The sequence below is a fragment of the Pleuronectes platessa genome, chromosome 9 (genome assembly GCF_947347685.1).
Source record: "Pleuronectes platessa chromosome 9, fPlePla1.1, whole genome shotgun sequence".
Taxonomy (NCBI): domain Eukaryota; kingdom Metazoa; phylum Chordata; class Actinopteri; order Pleuronectiformes; family Pleuronectidae; genus Pleuronectes; species Pleuronectes platessa.
The window spans coordinates 27,440,490-27,455,161 of NC_070634.1; positions in this window are offsets into that span (position 1 = coordinate 27,440,490).

Here is a 14,672-nt window from a genome sequence, read left to right on the forward strand (position 1 = left end):
CCTCACCTTCCTCACCCATCACCCTCCTCACCCTCCTCACCCTCCTCACCTCCTCATCCTCCTCACCTTCCTCACTCTCCTCACCTTCCTCACCTTCCTCACCCTCCTCACCTTCCTCACCCTCCTCACCCTCCTCACCTCCTCACCCTCCTCACCTTCCTCACTCTCCTCACCTTCCTCACCCTCCTCACCTTCCTCACCCTCCTCACCCTCCTCACCTCCTCACTCTCTTCACCTTCCTCACTCTCTTCACCTTCCTCACCCTCCTCACCTTCCTCACCCATCACCCTCCTCACCCTCCTCACCTTCCTCACCCATCACCCTCCTCACTCATCACCTTCCTTACCTTCCTCACCTTCCTCACCCTCTTCACCTTCCTTACCTTCCTCACCTTCCTCACCTCCTCACCTTCCTCATCTTCCTCACCCTCCTCAACCTCCTCACCTTCCTCACCTTCCTCACCTTCCTCACCCTCCTCAGCCTCCTCACCTTCCTCACCCTCCTCACCTTCCTCACCTCCTCACCCTCTTCACCTTCCTTACCCCCTCACCCTCCTCACCTTCCTCACCCTCCTCACCTTCCTGACCTTCCTCACCCTCCTCACCTTCCTGACCTTCCTCACCCTCCTCACCCTCCTCACCCTCCTCACCTTCCTCACCTCCTCACCCTCTTCACCTTCCTTACCCCCTCACCCTCCTCACCTTCCTCACCCTCCTCACCCTCCTCACCTTCCTCACCCTCCTCACCTTCCTGACCTTCCTCACCCTCCTCACCTTCCTGACCTTCCTCACCCTCCTCACCCTCCTCACCTTCCTCACCCTCCTCACCCTCCTCACCTTCCTCACCCTCCTCACCTTCCTGACCTTCCTCACCCTCCTCACCCTCCTCACCCTCCTCACCCCCTCACCCTCCTCACCCTCTTTACCTTCCTCACCCCCTCACCTTCCTGACCTTCCTCACCCTCCTCACCCTCCTCACCCTCCTCACCCCCTCACCCTCCTCACCCTCTTTACCTTCCTCACCTTCCTGAACACGGACGCTCCGCTCTCCTCCATCCTCTCCTCCATCCTCTCCTCCATCCTCTCCTCCATCCTCTCCTCCCTCTCTCTCTCCAGAGCCAGACAGCGTCGGGACTCAGCGTCTGCCAGCGACGCCATTCGCTCGGCCTCGCCTCGAGCCAGCTCCGCCTCCTGGACGCAGCACGGACAGAAGAGACACAACGCTGTGTTTAACTGAGTGGCCGGACACACGTTGTGTCGGGGGTCAGAGGTCAGAGTCTCTACCTCCTGTAGCAGCTGAACTTTGGTTTCCAGGAGCTCCTGCATGTGGCTGATCTCCTCCTGCCGCTCCTCCAGGCGCCGCTGCAGCTCGGCCTCCGTCTGATCCGAGAGGCTGTCGGCCGCCAGCCTGCGAGGGGGGGGGGGGGGCAAGGTTTGATTCAGAAACAAGAAAGAACACAAAGAGTTTAATGGACTGTTGTCTTGAGTCTACTGAGACTTTATCAGAGAGCTTTCATTGTAACTCTTTAAATTCACAGACTAATGAGAATCATCATCCTGTGGTTTTATATGTGCCTCCATGACCTTTGACCCCTGGATTCTAAACTGTTTATCTTTGAGTCAACGTGACAACTGGTCAAAACGTGAAGAAACTCTCTACAGACCGACTTCATTTATCATCCTCATGAGGCCATAAACATGTTCTGTGAGGTCACGTGACCTTTCACCAGGAGCTGAACCAGTTGACCTTTGAGTCCGAGTGAACGAATCTGAAGAAATCCCCTTGAAGTGATCACTGGTCCCAGTCAACTCGACCTTTGACTTGACCTTTGAGCACCAAAATCGAATCAGGTCATTTTTGAGTCCAACTGAACATTTGTACCTGGAGGTGATCGTGTGATGGGATGGACGTACAGCCTGAAAACATGATGCCTCCGGCCACAAGGGGTCGCCACCGCATAACACACACATAAAAACATAAAACGTATTTCTTGTCCCAGGGTCTAATTTCTTTGATTCATGTTTGAGAACTTTTTGCAGATTTGGGAAACATTCTCTTGTGAGTAGATGAAACTGGTCTGAGGAGCGAGGAGGTGACTCGTCCACAGGCCTCCTCTCTCCTCTCCTCACTCCTCTCCTCAATCCTCTCGTCTCCTCTCTCCTCTCCTCACTCCTCTCCTCAATCCTCTCGTCTCCTCACTCCTCTCCTCACTCCTCTCCTCTCCTCACTCTTTTCCTCACTCCTCTCCTCACTCCTCTCCTCACTCCTCGCTCTTCTCCTCTCCTCACTCCCCTCCTCACTCCTCACTCCTCACTCCTCACTCCTCACTCCTCTCCTCCCTCCTCTCCTCACTCCTCACTCCTCACTCACTCCTCATTCTTCTCCTCTCCTCACTCCTCACTCCTCACTCCTCACTCCTCGCTCCTCTCCTCTCCTCACTCCCCTCCTCACTCCTCACTCCTCACTCCTCACTCCTCACTCCTCACTCCTCACTCCTCTCCTCCCTCCTCTCCTCACTCCTCACTCCTCACTCACTCCTCATTCTTCTCCTCTCCTCAATCCTCTCCTCACTTCTCTCCTCTGCTCTCTCCTCTGCTCACTCCTCTCCTCACTCCTCTCAGCCAGGCTCAGTTAATAGCTCCTCTGATAAACACAGAGTTTATTTATGAACAGAGAAACGTCTCGGACACGTTCACTCTGATCCCTCCTCTCCTCACTCCTCTCCTCCCTCCCTCCTCCCTCCTCCCTCCTCTCCTCCCTCCTCCCTCCTCTCCTCACTCCTCTCAGCCAGGCTCTCTTAATAGCTCCTCTGATAAACACAGAGTTTATTTATGAACAGAGAAACGTCTCGGACACGTTCACTCTCCTCCCTCCTCTCCTCACTCCTCTCCTCTCATGTCGTCTCCTCCTTCCTCTCCTCCCTCCTCCCTCCTCTCCTCACTCCTCTCAGCCAGGCTCAGTTAATAGCTCCTCTGATAAACACAGAGTTTATTTATGAAACAGCTCGGCTCAGAGAGCCAGAGAAATGTCTCGGACACGTTCACTCTGCTCACGGAGGAATGTCTTCCCCTGCTCAGTGTTTTGACGTGAAAGTGACGGATTGGACCAATCAGTGTCCTCGGAGCACAGTGACGCTGTGTCCCTGAGCTAATGGTGTCGCTCCTACATCCATCCATTAGGACAATAATCAGTCAAAGGTCAGTTTAACATGTGTGTAACAGGGTGAGTGGCCACACGCGTGTTCTGTTCACTGCATCTCAACATGTGAAAGTGCTTCATTTCCTCTGAATTAACTACTAATAATCAAAATAAAAAATCACTGCATAACAGGGAATAACCGGAAGTTAAATCGAGAAAATAAAAAATATAAAAGTAAAATGTTTCTAGAGAAATAAAATCGTATCTTGATTCATCTTTACAAACTTCAGAGTCCGTTGTTTTTGTTGTTTTGTTGTTATTGTTTTCAATACCGAAATGTCTCCTTTAAATAACTAGTTTTCTAATGTTTTGAAGTTTCATCTTTAATCTGAAGACAAATTTAACCAAGGGGATTATGGGTAATCTGAGCCTGCGAGGTAGCAAAGTAAATGTGAACTCGACGATGTGAAGAACACAAGTGAAACAATCAACCTGAGCAGAGAAGCTCTCGGTTCATTGGAAGTTAGAAAGTGTCTGTAACCTTTGAGAAGCCCTGTGATTGGACGTGTTGTGTGTTCTGCAGACTCTTGGTGCTGATTGGTCGAGGACAGTGAGACAGGGAGAGACAGACAGCTGCGCCTCAGACAGGTGCTGCAGCTCAAATAGTTCCCGACTCAGCAACGCAGCAAACCACCTCCTGCCCTTTACTCCTCCTGACTCTCCCCCCCCTTCAAAACAAACCCTCACCCCTCGGTCACCTCCTCATCCTCACCCCCTCTTCGTCCCCTGCTCCAGGGCCCGGTCACTTCAACCTCTTCAAAAGGTCCATACATGGAATTCCTCGGGGCTTAGTCCGTGTTGTGATAGCGAGCCGAGGCTACGTGGCGGCGGGCTGGCGTGTGATGAGAGGCCCTGATGCACCGAGGGCTCATGGGAAATAATCAAACTGCCGTTGAAAGCAGTGTTTTTGTAGTTCCTAGCCGAGTTTCCCTGAAGGCACTTCATGTGTGCAGCACAAGACCCTGAATGTTTTCAAATGTATATTTCTCCACGTCTGTTATGGAGACATAATTAAGTGTGGATGAGTGATTTGGACGTTCACGACCTTTAAACACCAGAAGAGCTTCTGTCACCACGTGTGTGAAAAACCTCCTGAGCAGCAAGAAGAGAAATACTCACAGAGCTTCGTCCAGAAGCTGCTGCTTGTCCTCCAGCTCCTTCTTCAAGCTCTCCACCTGCACCTTCAGCTCGATGTCCTGCAGCAGAGTCACAGGGAAAAGGAAGATGAGTGAAGGCGAAGATGAAAGAAGAGTTTCAGAATTTAGAGAAGTAAATACAGGTTATGGCTGATTTTAGCAATTCAACAGAATCAGCTCCAGCAGGTTGGCGAGTGAAGCTGAACTGAGATCAGTTAAAAAGACTCAGAAGTTATTAAAAACCAGAGTTTATCTCCAATAATCAGCAGGAAACTTTCATTCTAAAGAGAGTTTGTTGGATTGTGTGGCTGCAGGGGGCGCTGTTGTTCAGTTACAGGGACATAGTTCTTCTTTGAGCTGCAGCTTTCTGACAGAAGAGTGTTCATCAACACTTTGTGTTCACAGAGAAATGAGCAACACACCTGTATTTACAGTAACACAATAAGATGTAGATGAAACCTCCTGTTGCTTCACACACAGCCGGACACCTGCAGGATAATATTGTGCTTGATTCTCCAGTGACGAGAAACATGTCATGAACTCAGCTGAGGAAAACACTGTGTGTATCTCTTACATGAAAAACCAACAATCCAGAAACTACACAAACATTGTGAACCCAACTGGTTCTGCACAGAGGAGCTGGTTCTGGTTCTGCACAGAGGAGCTGGTTCTGGTTCTGCACAGAGAAGATCTTCCAGAGGCTCTCGTGCCGCCGGCTTCTCTCTGGATGTATAAATAGCAGGTGAGACATGAGCAGCTGCTGGATCCGTCAAACCAGTGCTCCCAGCAACAAGCCCACTTTTAACTCCTGGCTCTGGAGCAGGAGAACCGGACTCGACTGGACGACACTCGCTCACGTTTATTAATCTTTATTTATCATCACAGCAGCAGAGATCCTCACGTCCATGTGCAGCAGATCAGATGTCTGACAGACTGACACAGGTGGGGGGGGGACGTGGTTCTGCTCACACCAACATGTACACACAGTATACATGTACACACAGTATACATGCACACAGTTACTGGTGGTGTGCACTCATGCCTGCAGCCTGAAGGCTCTATTGTAATGTGGGTCATCAGGAAACAGGTCAGACAGTTTGTCAGTGAGCAGGTCTGTGCTGCAGCGACTGCTCGAGTCCTCCATGCAGCACAGACAATTCAAAACGCTTCTCAAAAAGTGGTTTCAAAGCAGCTAATGAGTTTTATCATTAAAGGAAAAGTTCAGATCTGAGTTCACTTTAATTTAAGACAAAGTAGAAGATCAGTGAATAGAGGTTATTTAACTGTCTCCTTATGAAACCACATTAAAATCTGGGTTTTCATTTGGATCTGCACTGAATTACACAACCTCACACCAATCTGTCCTGACTGATTCCACATCATCCAGCCGGTTTGTGTTAATCTGTCCGGTGGTTATTGTGTAACCCTGCTGACACACAAACAAACACACACCACTGCAGCTTATTCCGACATGAACACAACTGTGTGAATCACTGAGCGTTTCTGACTTCCTGCTGCTTCACGCTACGGAGGCCAAGAGCTCGTTAAGAAAACATCTTCATCAACGTGGTTACACACACACGTGCTGCGAAGACTCACAACTCACGCAAACACAGAAGTGATGCACCTGCTGTAGATCAGTGTGAAGTCACATTGAACTGTCACCTCCTGTTTGTGTGTTTACCAGCAGGGAAGTGACAGAAACCATCAAAAATCTATTTAACATTTACTTTGATTTCTCTTTCTGTTTGGTCCCATCTGCTAACATGGAGGAGGCGGGGTTTATGACCTTTACTGCAGCCAGCCAGCAGGGGGCGATCAGCATCTTTAATTAAAGTCGATGCATAAAACAAACTGAACAGAACTGTTGTGTTTTCACTTCAGTTAGTTTGTAATGAAATGAAAATACTTTTCTTCTTCGTGCTCAGTGGAAGAATCTATAGACAGGTCAAAGTTCAAAGGTCATGGGGGGGGGGGGGTCTCTGCGGCTCTGCACCACAGAGACAAACACAAAGCCGTGCACGTGAACAGATGAAGTTTCACACTCACCCTCCTGTGCACGTCATCGCTGCTCTCCTCGAACTTCTGCTGGACCTTCTCCTCCAGGAAGTAGATCCGGAGCTTCAGGCTGAAGTTCTCCTTCTTCAGGTCGTTCAGGTGCTGTGAGATAGTGCGATAACCACGGAACACCGCGTTAGACATGACGAGGACGCCCCCCCCCCCCCCCCCCCTGCTCACTGAGGCATCGTGTGAGGAGCGACTCGGCCCACGAGGAGCAGACTGATGGAGCTGCTCTATCCTGACGAGAAGAGAAACTCAAGGCTCTGCTCTGTCCACACCGACGAGCACAGAGCGACGATCACAACCTGAAGCTCAGCTCGTCTCCCAGTGTGTGAGCCACTGGGATGCTGCACAGGCAGCAAGGGATTATGGGAGCATGGGGGGGGGGGGGGGGGGGGGAGTCTTTTTTTACCATGAGGAAGTCATGCCAAGAATCTGAGACAGGAGTGTGAGAGAGTATGTGAGTATGTGTGTGTGTGTGTTTTTGTGTGTGTGAGAGAGAGTGTGTGAGTGTGTGTATGTGCTGCAGTCTTCAGATTTATTAATGTGATACTTGATAAATGTGTGTTTTTTAAACTTGTTTTGATTTGAGATTAAAAAGATTTTTATCATCAGAGTAAATCTCATCATTTGTTCAAATAACCTGTTTCTATATTTTCCTGAGAGTTAAAACAGTTTTTAAAAGTGTGTAGTTTCCTGAAAGCAGAAGTGTGTGTGTGTGTGTGTGTGTGTGTGTGTGTGTGTGTGTGTGTGTGTGTGTGTTGAACATCACAGTGAGTTTCTTTATACTGTTACAAGAATTCTGAGTATTTCTAGTTTCCTGAACTTCATCAAACTTTTAACATATTGATCTACAGTCTCCTCATCAAAACTCCTCATGAGACATCACCAGTGTTTCTACAGAATTTAAATAGTTTATTTAATTAGTGACCTGTGGATTCTGAAATCCTTATGAAACCATGTTTTATATTTAAATAAAAACATTCACTTTCACTTAAATCTGGAACAATAATTCAAACTGTGACATCACTTCATTCAGTCCACAATCATCCTGATCAAGTTTTCACTTTAGAAAAAGAAGTGAATTCTCTCATGTGATCGTAGCTTGTTGACGTCTCATGAGTTGAGACGGCCTCTGACCTCCAGGTGGCGCTAACACTCCACCTGAGCTCAGAGTGTCTGAGCGGCTCCAGTGATCCAGACTCTATTTACAGCAGCAGTTGACCTGCGGCTGTCACTGAGGAATGCTGAGCTGGGAGGACGCCGCTGACACATGCAGGACGGACCAACGTGCACGAGTACACAACCCGAGTGCACGAGCACATGTTGTCACCTTCTGCTCACACATGCTCGTGAGCTGCACCCGGGAATCGAACAGAGACCCAAAGACAGAAATAAAACACACAAACACACTCAGACTGAGTGTCCTGCAGAACTGAGAACAGGTCCCCCAGTCCCCCGGTCCCCCGGTCCCCCAGTCCCCTGGCACCCCGGTCCCCCAGTCCCCCCGGTCCCCTGGCCCCCCGGTCCCCCGGTCCCCCAGTGCCCCAGTCCCCTGGCCCCCCGCCCCTCCGGGTGTTTCCTCTGAAAAGGCCCCTGCAGATAAAACCTCAATTTGTGTAACACTGATACAGACCACAACATGAGGGAGTGTGAGTCTGTGTTAAAACAACCACACATCTGCTTCTCATAGGCCGATCATCCATCACTACAGACACAGGAGCTGTCTCCGTCCGAACCAGAACATTTTCTTTTTCAAAAATTATTTTCATCCTAATTTTTTCCATGAGTCTTAGCCTCCACCATCATCATGCCATAAATTACAGCTCATAAAACGAGACTGTAAAGTCTGAGACGTGTGATTTCAATCTGTTAATCACAGCTTCACTCAAGAGTTCAGGGATTTGGTTCAAATCAGCAGAGCAACAAACCTGTTAAAGAGAAACTTCACACTCCATAAAAGATCCACACTCACCAAATTCAAACCCAGAGAAGATTTGTGGATTTTTCTCTGGAACAGTTTCTCTGACCACGATCAACTGCTGCTAATAAAGTGTTTTTACATTCTGGTAATATGTACAAGCTCAGAAACTGGGAGAAGTTTCTCTTTAATGAAGTTTGTTTGACGTAAGACACATAAATATTTAAAGGTTTATATTTAAACCTCGAGAAAATCACAACAAGCAGACACACAACTTTTAGGAGAAAAGAAAAATCAAACCATGAATCTGGGTAAAAAGAAAATATAGTTCGTTGTTTTAAACAGTTTTAAAATATAATTTGTCTATGAGTGAACTGATAGTTGTTAAGTCTAATATATAATTAATATAATAATGAAAATAAAATGTTTCCCTTCTTCACTTTCTATAATAACACGTTCGTTAGTTTCCAGGAGAATAATTCACGGGTCTTGATCAGACATGATATTTATGACTTATGAATTTGGTTCAGATCCAAACTCCAGTGACTTGAAGAAAAAACCTCCAGTGAATAAAATCTGCTCGTTAATCTGGAAAACTCCTTTTCATATTAATTATTGACCTGGAGTTTCTTGTGAATTTTAGGTCAAATGCAATGTAGAAATGTAGTTTAGTAGAAAATACTTCTACTTGCTGGAGTAAAAGTGAAATATACTAAAGTACAGTTACTAGGTAAATGTACTTTGTTACATCACTGATTTCCTGAGCAGCTCCATGTCTGTGACCTCATGTACATTTCAAACTAAACTCCGAGGACCTGAACCCGAGACAAACCGCTGACGGGTCCAAATACCGCTCATCTCACCTCATAGGTCTCAACTGATCACATGACCCACAGCTCCTCGTCAATAACCAATCGAGAGGAGAGAAGCAGAAACGTTCCTGCCGACAGGTTTTAACAGGAGTTCACAGACAGAACCAGAAACAATCTGCACAGAGACATGTCCGGGCTCCGGGACACGTGTTGTAAGACGTGACGGCTTGTTGGCCACGCAGAGGCTGCTTGTCTCGAGTGGACGCTCGTCCAGAGGTCACGCACACAGAGACGGACGAATTTATTACAACACGACGCGTACGAGGAATTCAATCATCCTAAATCTGCATCACAGCTAAATCCATAACTAGAGAGGAAAGATTAGAACTAAGTTTCCAGGATTTTGAACTGTTACAGCCACGGTGTCGTTTTATTCAGGAACAAACGTGGTCCCGATCAGAAGGACGCGGGTCCTGAGGTCCTGAGACACGTGAAGACGGACCCGGGTCCTGAGACACGTGAAGACGGACCCGGGTCCAGAGACACGTGAAGACGGATCCACTTCAGTCAGTTTCCACATGCACCAGTGCTATTTGGTTGCCATGGCCCTAACAGCGCCCCGGCCTCCTGCTCCATCTTCGTGCCGAGGGAGGTTTAAAAAGCAGCTCTGCAGGAACAGGAGGGTAATTGGATGTTTGCATGTGAGTGTGTGTTTGTGAGTGTGTGTGTGTGTGTGTGTGTGTGTGTGTGTGTGTGTGTGTGTGCGCTCCGGACTGGCAGAGAGCTGGGAGTTTTCCCCGCTCTTACCGGTAACAGGAGCTCCTTGATGCCAGCTAACTCGACATTTTCCAGCCGTGCTCTCTGGCAGTGCCAAGCCCCTAATGCAGCTCTGCAGGCGGAACGTCTGATTGTGTTTATTGTGCTGCCACGGTCCACCGTAGACATGGCGGTTAAAAATTATAATTTGTAAACCTAATTAAATCATCAAGAGAGCCACTAAAAATATCCCCAGGAGCTAATTAGCATGGTGGACGCGGCGGGACGCGGCCGAGGAGCCGGGTCGAGCTGCAGCAGAGTTCCTACAGATCCCAGGTCAGCTGTGTTTACGATGGTCTGAAGGAACAGGTCAGTGTTTCAGAAAGAGGTTATTTGCTTGTTATTGGTGGTGAGATGAATATCCATGTAAATCTGTAAAGTGCACGTTCAGTGGAGCAGGAGTCAGGATGTGGTTAAATCACACGTTAGCAGCAGTTAGCATGTTTAATAACTAAGTACTTTCACACTGTGTCCAGTTCTCTTTAGCTTGTTCAGTACAATGAAGCAGGGAAGCTGTTTCCAGACGTCTTCATCTTTCTACCACCGGGAGAAACGATCCCCTCCTGTGGCTGCAGGGGGCGCTGTGGCCCAGTTACACAGTGTTGTGTGTAGCACTTTGTGTTCACGTGTGTGTGTGTGTGAGCTGGAAACAACAACAGCACACACAGCAGCTGATTTGACTGAAACAAGATGAAGTGTGATGATGTATTAAATCAGTGCTGGGTCACACCCACTGTTATGATTAGTGCGAGTGAACCACACACACACTGAGCACATGGAACTGAGGGTCACTGCAAATGCTCCTAATAAACTCACTCGTTTCACTTCAGCCTAGAAATAGATTAACAAGCTGCTGTTTTTACACCGTTAACAAAAACTCGAGGGAAACAGAAGAAGAAACGTTTCACGAGCGGATAAAATAACACAATTTATTTTTTCTGAGATGAAACTATTTTTATTTCCGTTTTATTTTCCAGTGAATTATCATTTCGGCTCCAGCCACAAAACCTGTAATGATGTGAAAACAGGCTGAAATAAAAACTCCACAGATTAACTTACTGTAAAAACTTATCAGGCAGAAACTTCACAGAGTTTTAAAGACTCGTGTGGAGAAGCTGCTGAACCTCAGTCGGTGTCAGAGAGGTTCAAACTAACAGGTCAACGGAACCTGATCCAACCCACAGCTCAGAGCACCGAGTGAAGCTGCTGCTGCAGAGGAGGAGAGAACGAGAAGATGCTCATGTTCCATCTGATGATCACCTCAGTAATATGAATGCATATTAGTGTTTGTCTCTTCCAGGTCAGATCTGCCTCTGTGACCTGGATGAGCATCTTCATTTCTGCTTGTGTGTGAATATGAGTAGAAATATTCAGTGTGTATTAAACAGTTTTCATCATTAATCTGATGATGGAAAGTTAAAGAAGAACCAGAGGAGCTGAATCAGCTACAGGTTACTGGAGGTTCTGACTCCCTGACTTCTCTTTCTCCTGATCAAACTGTTCCAGATGTGGTGGCAGCAGCTGGACGCTGTGTGTGCAGGAGGAGGCGGAGGGTCGTGAGCTCGGTGCCAGCCGCCCATCAGGGTTCTGGGATGAATCGGCACCAGCGGAGGGAGGGAGTTTGTTAAATAGACGCCAGTCGATAACTTCACCAGACGCTCGGCCAAAGAAAAAGTACAAAACTAACACAAACCACTCGAACGTGGTTCAGACAACAACACACGGATAAAGTTAAAACTGATTCTAAACACAACAACACTAGTGTCCAAAGGTTCACGGCTCATCCTGGGATGTGCACGAGGAAGACGGTGTGTGTTGCATGTGAAGACACACACAGAAGAAGAACCCCCCCCCCCCCCCCCCCCCCCCGGCCGGCTCTCTCGGTTCCATGGCTATTTACTTTGAGCGCCATTGTTTTGCTTTAACGACGCCAAGAGAACAAGAGTCCTGAAGCCAAACAGGATCTGGATCTGTTCCCCGGCTCGGTGCAGCAGTCGGGTCGCGGCTGCAGAGCAAGGCCCGAGCTGGAGGAGGTTCTGCTCCGCCTCTCCTCCGCGGTGAAGGACGAGCGGCACCCGAGCCAACTGGACTTCATAAGATGAAAAACACTCCTGGTTCGCATGAAACCGGAGCCGGCCGGCGAGTCGTCTCGGCTGACATGATGTTCTGAATCAAATCCCATTAGAGGCCGTTTGGTCTGAAGAGGCAAACGCTGCTTTAGCTCTTTTCAGTCTGTTGCTACGTGACCAGAAGAAACCAGAACCTTTCTGTTTCAGTCTGAACTCTTACAAACACAAACATAACCAGGGCTACGTTGTACCGAGCTCAGGCGATTTCAAGCCTGTAGCGGTCGGTGGAGAAAACGATCGATGACCAAGTTCAAGTCTCCACGTTGCATCGTTTTTCACACTGCGGCAGGATGAACGCTTCACTTCCTGTGTCCGACACTGGGAAGATTTTATGTAAATCGAATGATAGTTGTAAAAAAAAGTTGACTTCCTGTTGCCAGTAGGTGGCGCCATCACTACTAATACGTACAGACTAATATATCAGTTCAGGTAGGAGGTCTGATGTAACGTGAGCAATTTTGTGTCAATTGGACAATGTTACAACAACTTCATTTTCACACTGATCAGTAGGTGGCGCTATGACCCTGAACTAATATTAATATATGGATGTGTTCAGGTCACGATTGTGATCATAGGTCAGTAGTTCGGAGCCGGTTGGATAATGCAGAGTGGATTTACAAAGTACTAATGACACATGGAGCTGTGGTTTCTGATCATGAGACAGAAGTTTGGTGGTGATAGGACAATGCAGAGTGGAGTTATGACAACATCGTGTCCTTCGCCAAAGGAAACAACTTGGGACTCCTGATTTCAAGTCATGTTTTCTGTGTAGATGTCTTCAGGCCGGGACTCGTGTAATCAAACCGTGTGATGAAATCAAACTGTTGCGTTTTTCCCATTGCCGCAATTTTTTTGTCAAGTCATGTTACACCTGGGCTAGAATTTTTGTGAAGATTGGTAAATGCTAACTGAGGGGCTTTTTCCTTTCCTGTTTAGCCATTTTGCCACGCCCATTTCAAATTACAATGGGCGTCCACAATACAATTACTTTTTGGGGTTTTGAATTTCCTGCAAACTTTGGTAAGAATTCACCCAAAACCCTGTGTTTTCAGGACTTTACCACTTTATTGCTCCGTCACTATTCACACACATTCATCCGTCACTTTGACTGAGACGTTTATCAACCCACTGTGTTTGTGAGCTGCTTTTTCAAAGCTTCAGTCTGACATCTTGTTCAGCGCCATCTTGGTTTTTGGAAACCAGAAATGTCCATATTTGGAGGAACAGGGGGTGGAGCCTGACTGAGCGCTCAAGGCTTGAGGTATCCCCCCCCCCCAACACATCCGGTGATTTATGGTCTGTTTGACTCATGATCATAATTCACTAAATGAACATCAGCTGTTTGAAGAAGACTTGAAACTAGAGACTGAGACAGAAACTCCTCAATTTGCTGAATATTTCAAGACTGACAAAAATGTAAATATCAAAAAATGTAAGTTACCTTTGTGTGATACAGTTTATTATGTTGGCCACAAATCAGCTGATTCTCAGAAAGTAAAGTTCAGTTGTTGAACGGTGTTCACTCTGACACGGCCTCAGCTTGACCTCGTGGAAACCGAAAGGTTCTCCGACCACAGCCTGTGTGGACTGAACCGTCAGTTTCAGTTTAAAACACATGTCGTGTATTTTGTAGGAGGCAGAGTCATAAACACTGGATCTGATGCAGCCGGGTCATTCATCCCTGCTGCCTGGCTCAAAGGCCCTCTGGGGCTAATCAACAACTGAACCATCCACTGCTGCAAAGTCACCAGACTCACAAGGATCAGGCTCCGCAGGTGAAACTCAACCTGGACGTCTCCAATGTTTCTGCTCCAGCGACCTTTAAGAGGCTGAAACTGACGCCAGGACCAAGGGAGCGGGTTCACCAGATCGGGATCGGATGTTACGGCACCACTCCCCCCCCCCCCCCCCCCAGGCTGTCTGAGATACCCGACCCCCGGAAGTGTGCGCTGGCTGTGACGGATGCCCGGAGCCTGGAGCTCTGGCTGATGATGCAGCTCGATACTCCCAGAGAGGGAGGAAGGAGAGAGGGGAGCTCAGGCAGCTCCTGGGCTGAAACAGGCTGCTGACGGTGCTGGTGGTGATGATGATGATGAGGGTGATGATGGTGATGATGGTGATGATGACAATGGCTGCGAGTCCAGCAGGGCTGCCAAAGAGGAACTCTGGGATCTTGTCAACACAACACCACGGAGCCGAGTGTCAATGTGCAGGTTTCCAGGAGGAGGAGCCTTCAGGCTGTTTTCCAGTGAGAAGCTCGTATGAATCAAAGTGTTGAGGAGGAGAATTCACTCAACATCACTGACCTCTGACCCCTGTATGAAAATCTATGGATCTAGGTATAAACTGCGAAGGAGGAAAAGTCTGAGCCAACAAACAGTTTTCCTGGAAGCAGATCTGACACCCAACACTTCTACAGCAACATTTCCATCCTCCTCCATTCAGAGGTGTGAGCGGCGTGCGTCAGCCCGACAGGAAATGACCTCACCCTGGGACTGAAGGCATCGTGGATCAGCACTAAGATAAAACTTCAGGGGGGGAGTTCAGGGTAAAAGTCAAAAGCAAGTACAAACCAGACTGAGGCCAAAGAGCTCACCTA